We start from the raw sequence: 18810 nt of genomic DNA on the forward strand, positions 1-18810 counted from the left end.
AATTTTTCATGACGATCTTTTTAGCTCTCTCCGGAGTTTGTCTTTCTTTTTAATAAAATCCGAGATAGGTTTTGAACATATATTTCCATGTCGATATGTTTACATATTTTAGAGCACTTGATAGAAATTCTGCATATTCTTAAGCAGTTGAATTTGTTAAAAATCATCAATTTCAGTCTAGTCTTCCATTTTGGATCTTCCAGAACATATCACGATTGAAAATTTGATCATTTTTCCATTACACTAAAGCGTGCTTTTGCAAAAGTCTTTCGAAATACAAGCCTCCCGCAGCGCTGGTATTACCAATTGACTATGACTCAATTGGCAGTCTACAAGCTGCCTACTTCTTGTAATTCGGCTCTTGGCACAGTTGTCAGCGAGAGTCGGTCTCGCGTGGTCGTGCTACCATCGTACTGTTATCGGTCAGTACCGTTATAAGTTAAAATCGGTATCAGTGTGTCATGTGTCATCAAATCAGTGCTCAATAAAAAGTCATCCTCACCAGGATGAGATACAAAAACTCCCGACTGGATCTACATTTTTAACTTATTTTTGTACAAGTAAGTTTGGTTTTTGTTTAGTTTTTTTGGAGTTCGGTGAAAGCAGAGTGTCAAAGCACGTACTTTGAGAAACAGTAGTCGAAAACGTTTCGTGACGAAATCAAATTCCGCTTTCAGGCTCATGATAGACAAAAGCGTCGATTAAGTCATGACATGGAAGGTCCTTGAGAAATCTGACCGGATTTGCGATTGCGATCGTTTTCGGTGAAACTTTGAAAGAAGATCCTCCTTTTGGTCAAGGCTCGAATAGGTATTAGACACAAGAGTGCCTCAATTGCGAAATATAGTATATAGAGCATGATTACTGTATCTTTTTAGACAAAAGTGTACCGCGATATTGTTAAATTTGTCGTATTTTATTTGCTAAATGTTTCTAGCACCGAATGGTAAATATTTTCCATAAACAAATTAAAGCAGATATCAATATCATTACATGAAGTGCAAATAATGTATCAACTCACATAAACGTCACTTTCTTGCAACTATTAAACTAATTAATATTTTTAATGACATAAGTTTGTATTGAATACTTTAACGCTACTCTAAAAAGCTCCACTATTATACTGTTCAATTTAATTAAATACCAGTGGTACAATTCTGTAATTAATACATAAACCATGGGTTCAAGTCCTATATGGACCAATTTCTAAAACTTGAATTTATAATTTAATAAGAATATAATCTAATAAGAAATCTCACAATTTTTCTATCAATCATTTTGATCATTTCTATTGATGTATAATGTAATAGATATTATTTTTCCACGATAAATTTAATTGAAAGGATATTCGAAAAACACGCAGCTCCTGACAAACGTTCTTGCGTACCGCTTATCGTCGTTGTCTATAAATATGTCATTTAAAGAAAGAGTTTTTTTTAATATGTAATGTTTACTTTTAAATTATTTAATCGTCATTGAAACTAGTGTATAAAAACAACTATTTCCATTAAAAAATTGTGCAAATAAAAGTTTGTTTTGCACAATATTTTTGTAGAATATTATTATATAGGTAATACACTATATAAAACCTTAGTATTTGTTAGATTTATCTCATTTATTAATTGAGTAATGTGACTCTAATGTTTATAACTAGTCTGTATATTGTGATTTTCAGAATTTTACACGATTTTACAGATTGCACGTTTCTATATTTCTTTGATATGAATTATAGATACAGTTCAACACTGTACAATATATTTAAGATAAATAAAATATTGCTTTATTGAATCGCTGATACTTTTATACATAAAATGCAATGATGTCACTCTTAACATTTTAAAAGTACACCTAATATCTTATATATACTTTTGATAAATATTTATTAGAAATTCTTCAGTGGTATCTAAAAGCCATTTTATATAATTCAGCTATATAGCTTTCTTAAAAATAATAAAATATATTCCTTCTTCTTCTCTATATACGTCCAAAAAGGGAAGTTTTTTATCTGTCTGTACATATTATTCGATTGCATTGTATATATTTCTTATTTTTGTATAGCTATATTATTATATATTATAAAAAACAAATTATCATTAATGTTTTATTTTAAAATAGCGTTATGATGTCACTCTCAACGCACTAAAAAGTACAATTAATATCATTATAATTATTATCGGTTTGGTTAGGGTATGATTTTTTAACATTTTTTTATTTCAAAGTAGCGTTATGGTGTTACTCTCAACGCACTTAAAAGAATAATTGATATCATTATAATTACTGTCGGTAAAGTTAGGTTATGAATTATAAACATAACTGTGGGTTAGCTTATATTAACGATTAAGTTTACTGTCGGTTAGATTACTTATCTATTAAATTTTAATCAAGCACTATGCTAGTTTAAAGTAAACTTTTAAAATTGACAGGCATTTTACAGCGTTTGTCTTCTATTTTAATTTAGAAACGACCTTCTTTCTTTTAATCTATTTAAACGATTTTCAGTTATAAAAAAAAATACGTCTCTGTAAAAAGATTTTTTTTGACATGACCATATGCTATGAGGCAGGCGGAAACACGGAAGGGTGAATGACAATCAGTGTTAGTTAAATACTTATTACAATAAATTTCCATATTTGGATTAGTTTTTCAGTCCAATTATGCTGATGTTTCTTAACACGAATAATTTGCGGTTAAATCGCTGGAACGCAACTTAAAAAATCAAATAAAAATACAAAACATTCTACGGTTTTAAATTATATTTTTTTCGATCTATTTTAAGATTTAGTCAACCGATTCAGAATACTTTTTTGTCCTTTTTTAGTAAAAACTGAGGTTAAAATTAGAATTGTCCTTTTTCAAAGTGCAATCCATTGCGAAATATTTTTATGATCTGTTCCTACATACTTTTATGATGTATTATATGCCATAAATCACAAAGTGTATAATGAACATAATCACTAGCTCACAGTTATGAAATTTTTATTAATTTTTAGCTAGAAGGCAAGCAACCTTTCACTATTGGCATTATTCAATTGTTAGATGACATTGTTGTAAAGCACTCATGGGTCAATCGTTATTTTCTACGTAGATATTTCTGTTTATTAATTGATACAGAGAGCGTAATTTTCTCGTATCTATTGCCAGTTGAAAGCGAAGAGAGACATTTGCAGATTTCACTCGCGATTGATACGATTTTAATGCTCGATCGGGCTTCAAATCGTGTTTAATGTGCAATTATTTCGCTTTCTTTATATACATTTATTTTATGTAATCTAAAGCTACTGATCATTATATATATTTTTCACATTTATTGATTAGTTAATAGTGAAATCGATTGTTACTTAACAATTATTTTCATCTGTCAATTAAATCACGTAAAATTTACCATAAGAGAAGCATTCATCTCTCAGTTCAATCCCTGTCACATGAAGCGACTGTCTTTGTGACTTATTTATTGTCATGTTGAAGACTAGACGTATTGGAAATTGAAGCCGTTTGATGCGAAAAGGCATTCTGGGAATAACTACATTCTCATTTATAAATCAGGGCTTTTAAAATAAACTGCGTTTCATTGTCAGTGTGTCAATCTATCATTCAAAGAATGCAACTGGATAATCGGTACTAATTTTAAATATTTTGTACAAAATATTGACATACTTTTAGATGTATCTAAACTATTTTCCACTATGTAGAAATGTTATAATACAATACTATTATACAATTACTTCTCAGAAAAATGATAATAATACATACTGCACATAATTGTGATACTTTCCCAATCGACATAATATTCTGTCTGAAATTGACAAATAGCCAGCAAAGTTCTTCGCGTCAGGCGAAGACTTTCCCTTTTGTTCTGTCCATTTATCATCAGCGTACATTCTATGTACATATAATGCACATGTACGCAGAAGACCTTCTAAAAAGCGAAGTGAATCACGAGAGTCATCGTCTATTCCACAGAATTATCATCTCGAGTGTCTACATACAGTTCCTTCAGAGTTCACATGTTCATAGGCATTCAAAAGTGCATTTGCAAGTAATCAACATTTTATTACGTCGACCTTGATTTTGGAAAGTCATTTCGTGCCGAGCTCGAGGGCACTGTTCGATCTACTGTTGCTTAAGTAAATTTGTGAGAGTCGAATTTTTGCCACGTGTGTATTTAAGGTTTTTCGTTCCGCGAATTTTCCTTGTGTTGGAAACAATGCAAATGCACACGATATGTGTTTCAATGCATTTTTAACACCATACTTGATTCACCAAAATAATATCCCACAAGTTAAAATTCTTCATATAGAAGGCAGTGAAAACCACACAATTTAAAAAAAATAATATGTATAAAATAAACTGATATCTTCTCTATATATGTTAATGTCTTCTTCATTAACTGAATATGTGAACTAAGATATAATTATTATAATACAGAGTAATTGATTTCCGTTTCCGAAAAATAATTTATGTTCGTGATCTTCCGACTTTTACGCAGTTTTTCACATTGTGTTATAATATTGTATACATTTATTGAATGAGTTTTATGCATATTATATACATACATATATAATATATCTCTGAAATCTATAAAATCGAAAAAAAAAATCTTTTTGAATTGACGCGATGATGTCACTCTCAACGCTCTAAAAATAATACACAATATCTTACATATATTTTTTTTATTGTCGGTTAAGTTCAATTAACTATTTCTCTTCCTCTTTCTGGGATCGATGATTTTTGTCTGTTTTGTTAGTTAGTAAATTTTTATCTTCTCTAATTGGTTATCAGAATATGGTAATTTTATTTGGTGCAGATTTTGGTTATTTCAAAAAAATAGTAAACTACAATATATCAGTAATTAAGTATATTTGCTTTTCTCTAATTCTTCATTAGCATTTATTTGGCGATATCAAAGTGTTTTCTTACTTGGTTCAGCTATTTTACATTTTTTTTTAATATAACTCTTTTCTCTAAATACCTATATTAAAGAAAGTTTAGTTTTTAATCTGTCTGTGTGAGAAGATGTGCAAAATTGCGATGATGAATAATATTATTATAAGAAAAATTAAAATTGTATGATTCCGAATGGTTCGTTATCGCTGGTGTTTTTATTTCAAAGTGGCGCATTGATGTTACTCTCAACATTCTGAAAAGTATCATATATATATTTTTTTTATAATTTTTACTGTCGGTAAGGCCTGTTATCCATTAATTTTAAATCGAGCACTATGCTAGTTTTTATGAATCTAGTTCTTCAACAGATTTGCTTTAGTGTTTGACTTTTTCATATTGAAACGATATTGTCTCACTTTTAAGTGTTTACTATTAGTATTTAAGATTTTTTGTTGTTACTCTTTTAATGTTTCATCGGCATTTCTTTGATGGTATCTAAGAGTTATTTTACCCACTTCAGTAAGTCTGGTTTTTTTTAATAGTGGACTTAAATAATATATGTTCTATTTATATTACATATAAATATACGTATATTAAAATAAGTTAAGCTTATAATCTGCTAATGGGATGTTATGGACTATTAAAAAATATCATATCGCTGGTGTTTTGATTACACTGTTATTTTTAACACATTATCATTATTTCTGTTACTATTTGCTTCAATTATTATTTTTTTTAATATAGCTACCTCTATTTACAAACCTTATTATGCACTATATAAATTTATTTTGAGATTGTCTGATTTTTATGCAAATTTATATATGTATTGTATTATTTTAAATTGTTTACGACTTTACTTTGCGCCATCAATTTACACATATGGTGTAATACAAAAATTATTCGAACCAATTTTCATAATTTACGCGTGAATTATGAAGTATAATAAATGTATTTAATACTTAAACGTTTATTTTATAAAGTGATTATAAGTTCAAATGTGCATTCCGATTCACATCTAATTTATTCTATCAAATTTGGCATTTGTACTTTACAAATTTTTCTATGAATCGAGAGCTTAATTTTTGTAGGTTTCTAAAAAAATGTTCCTTTACATGTTTATTTTTTAATATAAAAATAAAGATTTCCTTGAAATATACTTCTATCTATTCTAAATATGGTGATCTAAGAAACGATTGACATTTAAGAAATCTTGTCATAAAAATATATGACTGTTATTATTTACTATTAGGTAACTTCTTTACTTAACACATTTATGCTTTGTAATTAAATGTATAGGTTAAATAAATATTTAATTAATCTGAAGAGGAATAAAAATTGTAGCCCATATTTGAGTCTTTAATGCGCGATGGTTATGAAGGTTATTTAATAACTTTTTAATAATATATAAACTATTATATATGGCATCGATTCACAGTTCTTATCTTACGTCAAATTCACGTGCACAAATTAACCGCATAATATAAATAATTTCGTTGAAACAACAATATTGCTTAATCGGATGCTCGCTGGCGTTAAAATGTGCTATCTAGATTTTCCTTGAGAGTCACAATCTCAATGCCGACGATGGGTTTACTTCTCTATAATCGAATGACACATTTTTTCGAATCGATGTCGATCGAGTCGTTATTATACCAACTTTTTTTTTGCCATACTCGAAGAGTAAGGTTGCGCTCGTGGGAAATTCTCATCGAGTTGCGTGCCAAGCTGTATCTACTATGTGCGTGGAATTATGGCAGCATCGTGACGAAAGATGAACAATGGACCGGCAATTGTGATCGAGAAGACAAAACACACATCCGAGCTGAGAGATGAATAACAAACGCGGAACTTTCTCTATAGTAGCATTATTTCCTCGATCAGAGTGTATAAAAAAGTGTGATATGTTATGATGAAACACTTACGAATGCATACTAATCTAAGTACAAAATACTTGAGCATTGAGATTAGGATTCAATATTAAAGAAATCATAAGTTTATCTAATCAATATTTTTTTATAATATATGTCTTATTTTTATGCATATTTTAATGGAAAATTCAATCTTGATTACTTTTTTAAATTTACACTAAAGAATTTTTCTTAGTATTTTTAATCTATACGAACATATTTGTAATATTCTTTATATATTTATTGTCGCCTATTAATTCAATAACAGCTGCTATTTTTTTATATTTTTTAATTCATTTGAAATTATTTTCCTAATTTTTACTCTACTTTCTTTATTCAATATATAGTATTTATTTAATAAAATTAATCTAATAATTTTATTAAATTTATTAAATAAATGTAGTGATTAATTGCTGGCGGTAAACTGCTAGCGGTGAATTGCAAATCTCTCAAAGATATTTAAAAAATATATTTAACAATTTATTTGTTAATAATTTTTTTACGTGCACACTTTAATATATTGATGTATGGCTCTCAATTAGATTTGTTGTATTGTGAATTTAGGATTCATTCGATCATTAAAAACAGATAACTTACTATGTTCTTTACAAAAATATTTAAAACAGTACACAGCGCATTATCTGTAAAGCGTCGGGACCACCCGTAATCGCTGCATCTGAATTTTTAATATTTTCTTGTGGCATTTCAATTTTGACCTCAAATAATTAATTATGCTAAAACCCTAATCCTGAAATAGTTTTGCGCAGCTGTTTACTTATTGTATATTTTCGTGCCAGAAAACGACATTTATCGAATACACGAAATCAAAATTGAAAATATATGTATTGTGGAATATAAATAAAGGCATTTCAGGTAAACCAAAATAACAGTTTGATAGATTTTTTTTAGCAAACTGTTTGTAATATTTTGTTGTATATAAATATAAAATAGACGAGGTTTGATATGAAACTAAATGTTTAATATCTGTATTCCGGTATTGAAAATTTACAGGAATACTGTTCATATAAAACTATTTGAGCAGTTCTTAAATGATTGAATTTAATTTTATAACGCATTATTAGTTACTATTTGGAGTCTATGGAATTATTATTATTTCATATAATAAATGCATAAAATTGTCAAATTATTATCTACATATAATGAAATTTATTTAATGCTAAACAGATATATTTATTTATACATTTCAATAACTCATTGATTCACTCTTCACCATGTTGCGTGATGTTAATTATTTTTTTACGTTCATCACAGTTCTTGCCAAGATTAGGTCATGGCTGATTGAGTGGACAGTGGTGCGTGAAATCAGATCATTCGGAATCATCTCCGAAGGAAATTTTCCAATCATCAGGCGCAAAAAATGAATCATCAATTTAAAGAAATATTGACGCAATTCGTCGAAAATTAACATACCTTGTACATAGTACGTTTGATATTTATATAAGACTTTCGTAACACGATTGAGTGCATCTTCTAGTATTGATCGTCTTTTTTATATTAATATATTTATAATAAAAGATGATCAGCAATGATAAAAAAGTAGCTCCACTCATCAGCTTAGTGATCTATGCGATTAAATGTTTAAAGCATCCTACCGGTTATCGCGGATGTTGTAAAATTTAATTTAATACGCAACGTGTGTGAGCCTTGGTCTAAAATCATCGATTTTTAGGTGTTTTAATGATTTATGAATACACGTAATTATTTTAATAATGTGAAAAATACGACTCACGTTTGAAGCGCATGATCGTAATCTGAATTTTGTTGGCTTATTTGATAATAGCCGCTTCAATTATTGTTTATAATCTTATCTTAGAATTAAAACGTTTTATATATATTTATGTTTTTATAAAAATAATATGTATTAGTATATTAAAAGTATAAAATTGTTTTTTAATAGAAATATTATATACAACTAATAGTATAAGTAAATTTTATTTTTATAAAAACAATACTTTTTTTGTTAGATTTTTTTCTATAATAATTATTTTGGCGTATCAATCATTTGATTATTAATTTCTGTATTGATTATATCTTTAGATAGTATTCAAATGACTATTATTGCTTTTATTAATAAATAAAAAATGAATTGTTACAATATTTATATGATATCGTTATCAATTAAATTATCTTTAATCCTTCTTGCTATTTTATGACGTCATTATCTTGGCTGTTATATGTTAGATTACTATGTCTAAATCATTTAATTTTCCTCCTAAGACATAATTCTTGTTTGTTTTTTAGAAAGAGTAAATATGTATATAATTAGTATATACTTACTTAACGTCAAAACGGCAATGAGAACTAACATGCAATAATTAATTTTATTCTATATTTAATTTTTTATCCGTTTTAATTTCTATATTTACCCATTGGGCTCTAAAAGATTTTAGTTACACTACAAAATTACAAACACTAATGATTATTAAACTTTTTTTGTAAATTGTTCGTATTGAGAAGATTGATGCTTTGATGTTGACGTGCTGTCCGAGACTCATTTTGTATTTAACATTTTTTTCTGGAATTTAAAAATATACATTTTAATTATGCTATAGGTTTTATTCTCGATTATCGTATCTTAGTTGTTCATTGTCAACAGAGTAATCATGAATTTTTTCATTATTTTATTACATATAAATATCTTCAATGAGCTAAAAATTGCTAATTATTAGAGAATTTTTAAAACCAGATATGTATGACTTCGCTTGCTTTTAATTAATCATCACGATATTCATCCGTGAGATTAGAAAAATCTAGGTAAACCTAATCTGTGGTGATCGATCGGAATTATAATTATATAATAATCACTAATTTCGAACTTAGGTCTTTCAGGTCAATCAAAACCACTCGTCTATCATGCTGGTATCGTGCTTATATGCAAATTAAATCGTATTTTTAAATTGTCCACATTGAGAAGATTGCTATCTTGATATTGACGTGCATTCAAAACCTCATTTCGGGTTAAATTTATTTTTAAATTGAAAAACATACATTTTAATTACGTTTTAGGTGTTCTTTTCCATGAGCGAATTAGAAACACTTCGAGTAACGCTTACTAAACTAGTTCGAAAAAACCTTTACAATAGAATTTTAAACTGTACACAATAAGGTGATTGCTGCCTTGATATTGACGTTTTGGAGTATCGTTTCTTGTTTACCAATTATATTTTTTTATTTCAAAAATACATTTTAAATATGTTTTAGTTGTTCATTAGCAACAGAGTAATGCTGTATTTTTATGGTTTTTTCTTAAGTTTTATTACATATAAGATATTCTTTATGAGATGAAATATCTCATTATTAGAGAATTTTCAATACCATATAGATTTTAATTATTCATCACGATGTTCATCCATGAGATTAGCAAAATCTAAGTAAACCTAATCTGTGATGAACTATTGGAATTATGTTTTTTTAATATGTATTAATTTTAATCTCCCAAACACGATAGAAATTTTAGAAACAATAAGGTTCGAATGGGATTCGAAACCCAGGTCCTTTAGGTCATAATCAGAGATTTATACTACTTGTCTATCGTGCTAGTTTTATTATATTTTTATTAGGTTCCTATAATATAACTGTAAAAATTTTTTAAAGAATATAATTTAATCCGAGGAAGGAGGTATGGAAGAAAAGAGTAACTCACATTTTTATAAATATTCGCATGATCATAATCAAGTGTACCATTAATTTTTGTAGTGAAGCAACACAATTTATAAGCTGTAATACTTATTTATATTTTTATATATGTTACACTAAATGTGTATTACCAATCAAGTTATATTTTTACTGGCGTTGCAGTTAAATCATATTAGAAAACATTTTCACCAGTAGATATATATATTTTAATTGAAGTTGTTAAAACCTAATTTGCTCACCTATTTATAAATAAATACATTTTTACTGATACGCAGCAGTGAAATAAATTGATACATTTTAACCGGTTAAGTTTGTGAAATTTTATTTATACTAGGGAAAATATTATTTTAATATATATTCATTGCTGATATATATTCACTGTAAGATTATAAAAACACAATCTCACATTTTTTAGTATAATAAAATGTTGATATTATACTTGAATTATCTCAAAATTAAGTTTCCTGCACTTGTATATCTTCTTGTTTCTAGAGTCCTCATGTGTATATATTTATTTTTTCTTCAGTTGATTCTCAACTATCCACAGACAATCAAACAGTGATATCTCGATTCGATTACGTTAATAATTTTCAAGCAAAGCAATCCGAGAGTGATTCTGCGCATTTTATAGCAGGGAAATTGCATTACGTTTCGCTTCTGTTTTCCGGCCATTGTTCCCCCAGATGCTGCACACAAGAAACGTACCAAAAGATCTTCCAAACGCAGCTAGCTGACCTAGTGCCATATTCTACGATTTTTTCCACAGCCGAAAGGGAATCTTGATTGCCGGCCTATTCTTTTTTTGTCGGAACAATACACGGGGCCACGGGCAGTAAAGATGCCTCCATTGTGTTTTGTTTGATTTTTCTCGAGATCGGCTCGAGTTTCAATGAAATTCGACAGCTGGAAGGCGCTCATCAAATATCTGCATGCTTTTGTTTATTCACACATGTATTATACAAGTAACAATATGGATTTTTTAATTAGAGCTTGCGAAGATCATAGATTTCAGATGTGTTATTTTGAAGTGTGGGAAAATATTGGAGTATATTTGGTTAAATTGTGAGGACATGGTGAGTTAGCGTTGTCTGGTAGTCTTATGCTATGCTTAAAAAAGTCCCTAAGAAAATAACTGTGTACATATAATCACACATTAAAAACTAAAAATAATGGTTAACTGATTTTTTTTTGATTTTGAAAAGTGTAACTAATACTAAAAAAATATTAAAAATGTGATAAATATATTTATGGAATAAATTAAATAAATTCATTGCATTTCAGAAAGTAATTTATTTCTGCAATATTATAAATCTAAAATTATAATAGAAACTAAAAAAACTAAAAATGGAAAATTTGTAGGGAAAACAATTTAAACTTGACTAAAATAAAATAGATCATTAAACACCTTGGATGCCAAGATCCTACAATATATGAAAGATTTTGCTACTTTAGCGATACTTGCCATGTCTAACGGCATCATTAGAGAAAGAATCAAATATTTTTTTTATTAGCTGTAAAATATTTGCTCTAAGAAAAATAGCATTTTTCGAGCATATATATTTTTTGAGTAAAACTTATTATTTAACACTTTGATTGCCGAGATCCTATATATCAGATTTTGATATTTTGGCTGTACTTGCCGGATATGACGCTTTTATTAGATTATTTTTTATGAACTGTAAAATATTTTTTCATTAGAAATAACATGTTTCGAGCATATATATATTTTTTTATAATATGTAATTCAAAATTAAAATAGAAATCTTGAAAGACAAATCTTCTAAAATGATCAATATTAAAATTATAATTGTATTAATTTTATTTTTTATGGTAATCTTTGTAAAAATAACTTTTCATTTATAAAATATAATATGTTTCATTATATTACTTAGCGTTTTTCATTGCATATGCAATAAAAAAATATATAATAAGTGAATTGATCTTAAGGAATATACATATAAATGTATATGCAGTAAGTACTTAGTGCAATACTTTGAAAAATCTTTTCTTCCAAAATCTTTTGCCAATGATGTCAATTTTATCCAAATAGAACACCTTACCGCAATTGGACCATTTATACCATCATTGTCAAGTTCATTCACGCATTCGACGTTTATAAATAATCCATTAGCAATTACCATCATCGGCCATCTTCCGTTTTGGCATCAAGCAACCACTAGTCTACGCTGAGCGCTAGCTGACCCACTTTCACTACTTGCCAGCGTCAGGTATTTCGTTCTACAAAACTCTTGTAGAACACCGACCTGGATATGGTAACCCAGCGTTCATTCTAATTTCTATAGAGAAAAATACGCGGTCTAGAAAAAATCATGTTCCTATGAACATTTATAAAACAATACGCACAATTAATTCTTCGTAGAAGAATTCCAAGTTAATGACGCATCCAATTGGAGATAAGTCTGTTATCGAAATCACAATTTATATCTCATTAATCGAACGGAGCAGATATCGACTGCTAGTTCAGTAATCTGGGGCCCTTGAAGGAATACGCTTTAGTGTTAAATTGTTAGTAAATGCATCTGTATAAACATTTCGCTGGATAATAGTGTTGTGATCTGTGATACAATTGTTAGGTAAGCGAGAAAGTTATTTAATGATATAGAATTATATATGTACATGGATAAAATATTTTTTTTTGATTATGTTGTAATACGAATACAATAAAAATCAATATCCGGTGTTTCTGTAAAATATCTCAAAATAAATATAGTGCAGTGTATATATCCATAAATTTATTAAATATTTTATTAAGTCATAAAGAATAGAATTGGGTGATTTTATTATCGTTATCTAATTATTATATATCGATAGCTTCTTTTATTAATCCATTGTCTAGTTTATAATAACGTATATAAATATTATATTCTGAATAAAGTATAGAATTTTATTTATTAATATTTATTTTAATTTATGAATCGGTACAGTATTTGAGGCTAGATTCATATTTATTTTGCTGTCATGTGATAAGTGTTATTGTCTTGAAAGAAACATTTTCTAAACGATCTCTTTTCATTAGCATTTCCTCTACATTTTCTCATAGTTTTCACATTCACAAGAGGTTTACGTCAACGTTTTATCTATAAATAAACGTCTTAAGTATTATTCATATAAAATAAATAGTTTGTGTAAAGTTATAAAAAATAAAAAATGTAAATTTAAAAATATTGTTATTAATATTAAAAATATTATATATTACAATAAATTACTTATTTATGACGGACTATGTTTGAGTTTTAATTTATGATTTTAGGGTAGCAAATTATTATTGTATTAACAAATTATGGTCCGTTCACGCGTTTTCGCGTGTTTTAGCGAAATTTTGTGGTCAGTCCGTTAACGCATTTTCGAGGGTTTAAAATAATTTAACTCAAGCTCACAAAAATATCATGTTAAAGTCATAAAGATTTTTTTTTCTATAGATGGCAATGTATACATTAATAATTTAACCTTTTAATAAAACAATTCCGCGAAAATAGCGGACCGTTATGTGTTAATATTGTAATCGAAAGTTCATATAGTTTTTGTATATTTTTTTCCTATTAATCTTATTTTATTTTTTACTGATTATTTTGTATTTTATAAAAGATTATAAATAGTTTTAGTATATGTATAAATATCCCAAGACAATAACGAAGCTTAAAATATTTAGATTGACATTTATTTTAATTTTTAATTTCATATTCTGAATGATCAGTTGTTTTTTTTAATAAAAAAACTACAGCTAAATTATTTTGTAATGTATCTAATTTATTTGTAGACAAATAAATGCATTTCTGTAATTGAAATGATAATATTTCGAAAAATATTTAATAAGAACATAATTTTGCATATTACTGAAATATTGTAAAACATTCTTTTTCTTTTTCTAAAGCCATTTTTTTAAAATCTGTATGGCAAAACATGTCAAATATGTACAAAAGTAGATATTTACAATATAAAAAAAATTGCAGTTAGCATACTCTTTACTTGATAGTTCTATATTTTTTAGCCTTTCTAAAGCAGTTATTTTATTTGAAAGAGAATCCAACAAAAAAATCAGTCAATGTTCGTTCCTTAATATTTATATATAAATACAAAATAATCGATCCTAATAATAAACATATATGAACAGAACTATTTACAAATAGTAGGTAAATCAATTTATTTTAGTTAAAAATTAATTTTTTTATTAATATTATTTAAAATTATAATAAAAAAATTATGCGTCAAAAACGTAACTGTGTGTTTCCTATATTACTTATGTTTTTTTATAATATTTTTTTATAATTAATTATATAACCCAACGGTTTTATATTTTGAGAACTTTTAAAGCCATATTCTTATTTGAAAGAATATGTTATTTAGTCTAGTATAACTAATTTTCAACAAGAAAACATTTAACATGTTGTAACAGAACCATAAATATATGATAGGCACATAAATTTATTTTAGTAAAAAATTAAAATCATCAATAAAAGTAAATATCACATGCGATTTACATTATGCGTAATAAACGCATATTTGTGCTTTCTATATTAATTATGTTTTAACATATTTTTTTTTATAGTCACTGATAAATGGCAAACTATGTAGTACCTAACATAAATAGCATATACAGCATTTAATTATGAATGATTTTATATTTGTTAACCTTTAAGTCTAGTATAATTAATTTCCAACAAAAAAAATAGTTAACATTTTCTTTCTATAGTCCTCATTAATTATGAACAGAACCATATATAAATAGTAGGTAAATCAATTTTTTAGGTTGAAAATCAAATCATCAATAAAACTAAATATTACACGCAACTTATTTCGTGCGTTAAGTTTTTTTATCTCAATTATTTTATTATTATATTTGTTTTATAATCATTACTAATGGTCGAACCATATATACCTTACATAAATAGCAAATAAATCATTCGAGCATGAATGGTTATGGATTTTATAGAATCCAATGGGTGTGTTAACGAAAGCATTTCGGACGTGAAGCAATCATGTAAAAATCATACAACCGATAAGTAATAATTGCATAAAAATAACCACTCACATATTTAATTATATAAAAGTGTTTCACTGTGTAGTTAATTATCATAGGCACGAGTTTATAAAAATTTTATCTAATATTTTTTTACGTATTTACCTGAGTTTGAGTTTCGTAGAAAGTTTTGTGTGTCGCAATTGCTTACGGAACTGATGTGTTTTGCTTAATTTAAATGCAGATGCGTTACTCGCGTGAAAGAGACAGTAGTCAAGAACTGAATAGTAACGGTTTTGGTTACAGTGGCGACAGTAACAATTATGAAATAATTGTTACGTTCATTTCAGATCCATATTGGGCGTGCTCATATCTGATATGGACTACATATTTACTGCCTGAAACTGTATCAGTGCAATGTAATTATTATATATAGTGTTTAATATCAGTTGAAATTATTTATATTTCCTATTGCAATTTGTTTAATCGAACGTTTTTATAACAACAAGGAAATCGTCAATACTATATGTTTATTTATGTACGTTATTACTATTATTTTTAATCTAATTTTAAAAACTATTACATATGTAATCAAAGATTGATAAATTTTATTTTAAGAACTGGCTTTTCTTAAATTGAAAATATATTTATATATAATATAAATATTAGTTTCATTGTCCAATTTTGTATGACTCATTATCTAAGTAGTTTGATTGTGTTCTTATCATTAGGCGACTTAATATCTATCGATATTATGTCTTATCTCTTCCTGTTTGAATGCATGATTTATATAAATTATACTTGCCGCCAGTTATTTTTTATATTTATATTCATCTGACTTCTACGTTCCAAAACAAAGAACGTTTCTGGTTACCACCAAACAGCCTCCAATAACGACTTTGGTCAATTTGCATTGTTGTAATTGTATATACGGACACACACATACTAGACTAAAGTGGATATTAGAAAGGAAACGCCCGTGTCATTGTCAAGAAACGATTGAAGGAAAAAAAGTGATCTTGAATCGTTGGCTGACGTCAAAAATCTCGAACAATTGTACGGAAGACTGTAATGTACGTTTTTTGGGAAAATTGCGTAAATATTACGTTAGAATATTTTTATGTAAGCGTAGGTTAAAAACGTAGTATGTGAGAAAATTTTCGTTAAAACGTTTCATTTTTAACACGTTTTTAAAATGATCAGATTAAGAAAATTAGTGATTATATCAAGCTATTAAAATAATATTTTATTTTCATTGATTCAATATTCTGGGTTTTAGCCCAATATTATTTTGTACACAATATATTTCATGCATTACAGAATTATTTTGTGTATAGTAAAATACGGAACTTTTGCATGCAATACTATAATTAATATTGAAATCAGTATGTGTGAAATCAGACGTTTGGAATTAGAAGTTTGATGTGTTGACACTGTAGAGGTTAGAGGTTATATTTATTATAGTGTTATGGAGCGTGTGAAGATTTATGTGTTATGTGAAGTAAATTTTCATGTGTAGTTTTATATCACTATATTATAATTAAATGCTATAATTGCTTACCAGATTTATTTTATTTGTGATTATTTTGCTTAAAATACAGTTTTTCAATATTTGTATAATGTATTATGCTAAATCTTTTTCTAACGCGCTTTGATGATGTACACTCAGTGTAATTACCTAATTTAATATGTAAGTGTATTAAGAATAAATATCTAAAATAAGCATTTCTTTTCAGATATAAATATTTTTAGAATTTTTCACATACTTATATAGGCAATAATTATGATTCAGTATTTATTCCAGTCATATTTTTGTTGATATTTTTAGTTGCATATTTATTATGCATAATCTTTTCCATGTGGCTTGAATAAAAATTCATTCGCTTCAATGATGTATACCCAGTTTACATTTAATTTATTATGTTAGTGTATTACGAAGAAAATTCTAAAACATGATCTTCTTTTTAGATACATATTCAAGTGACTGTATGCTTACATTACAGTAAGGAAATAATTATGAAACTGTAATTATTTCAGTCATATTATGCCTAATCTTTCTCTTTGGTGTAAAAAAGTTTTCGCGCGCTTCGATAAAGTATATAAAGAAGGAAAAGCAAAATATGGACCTCTTTCTAGATATGATTTAGAGCTATTTACATAATCAGATGACATGTACACTCAATGAAAGGCTTTAATTATAAAACAGTGTTTATTTTAATCATATTTTGGTTAGCAATTTTAGATAAAATTTATTTTTATAAACATTTACATTTACAAAAAACTAAAAAATAATCCTGAATCTCATTTTATTATATTATATCGGTAGAAAACGATAGTTTAAATAGAAAATATATTTTTTGTATAAAATACGATATTTTTAACTCTTTGGGTGCTAAACAGCAATATATCGTTGTTCGTCATTGTATCAAATAAATGTTAACTAACATCATTGTTGGCGTTATGATGCTCGAAAAAGTAAATTAATTTGTGAACTTGTTATTACGTTAGTGTAACAATGGCATGAAACACTTTTTTAATGACTATAATTAAAATAATCTATAGAAATAACTTATAAATAATATGATTTTTTTTAAAAAACACCGTAGAGCTCAAAAGGTATAAGAGTCCACTGTTTTAATTGAAGTTTTTTTTTTGGAGTTATTTTGTTAAAAAAATATATTTCCATAGAAATCTAATATCTGTTGTTTATTAGCAAATATGATATTAAATAACAAAATATTATTGTTATTGCTTATTTTAATCTTTGTGGCAGAAAATGTCATAAATTTTAATGCAATCTAAACCGTGCATATCCAGCTGTGTTTTAAGCTTATCTTCGAAACTGTAATGTAGATTATAATAATATTAAAAAGTATATCAGTAAAAATGTATCTAACATTATAGCATTTTTCAATACAATCGATTATCTTTTTTATTAAAAAAATTCAAAATTATAATCTAAAGCCTAAAACATAGCTTAAATTTTTTTATTAATTATAATGTTTTTATAGATTATCATAATCAATCATAAAATAAATACTCTAGAATTCTACAAAATATTTTGTAAAATTGTTTTGAAAAAATAAAATTACTTTTATCTTGTATTTGTGATAAAAACATTATGTTTTATATTTTAAATATAATAGTTTATAAATATTTTATTTATATGTTATGTACTGTATAATTCAAAGCTTATATATAAATATTATAATATTATAAATAGCACGCAATTGCATTTAGAACATTTTTTTTTTGGAACAATGGTAATATAGTTAATATAAATATATTCTAGATTATTGAAAATACAATACTTTTACATCACAATAAGTCGTTGTAAAAGTAATTTTCATCATAAATATGCATTAAATATTTTTTTTATTCCTT

At 26.7% G+C, this 18810-nt stretch overlaps 1 protein-coding gene across 2 annotated transcripts in view; it reads left to right on the plus strand.

The window, feature by feature from the left end:
• The first annotated feature begins 361 nt into the window (after window positions 1-361).
• kkv (hyaluronan synthase-like protein kkv) overlaps window positions 362-18810 on the plus strand; it is a 51582-nt gene continuing 33133 nt past the window's right edge. For both annotated transcript variants that reach the window (XM_088196202.1, XM_088196203.1), the window contains exon 1: window positions 362-560. The gene's annotated coding sequence lies outside the window, so the exon portion shown is untranslated. The remainder of the gene's footprint in view (window positions 561-18810) is intronic.

The sequence above is a fragment of the Plectrocnemia conspersa genome, unplaced genomic scaffold (genome assembly GCF_051122295.1).
Source record: "Plectrocnemia conspersa isolate PC_06_02 unplaced genomic scaffold, ASM5112229v1 ptg000010l, whole genome shotgun sequence".
Lineage (NCBI taxonomy): Eukaryota > Metazoa > Arthropoda > Insecta > Trichoptera > Polycentropodidae > Plectrocnemia > Plectrocnemia conspersa.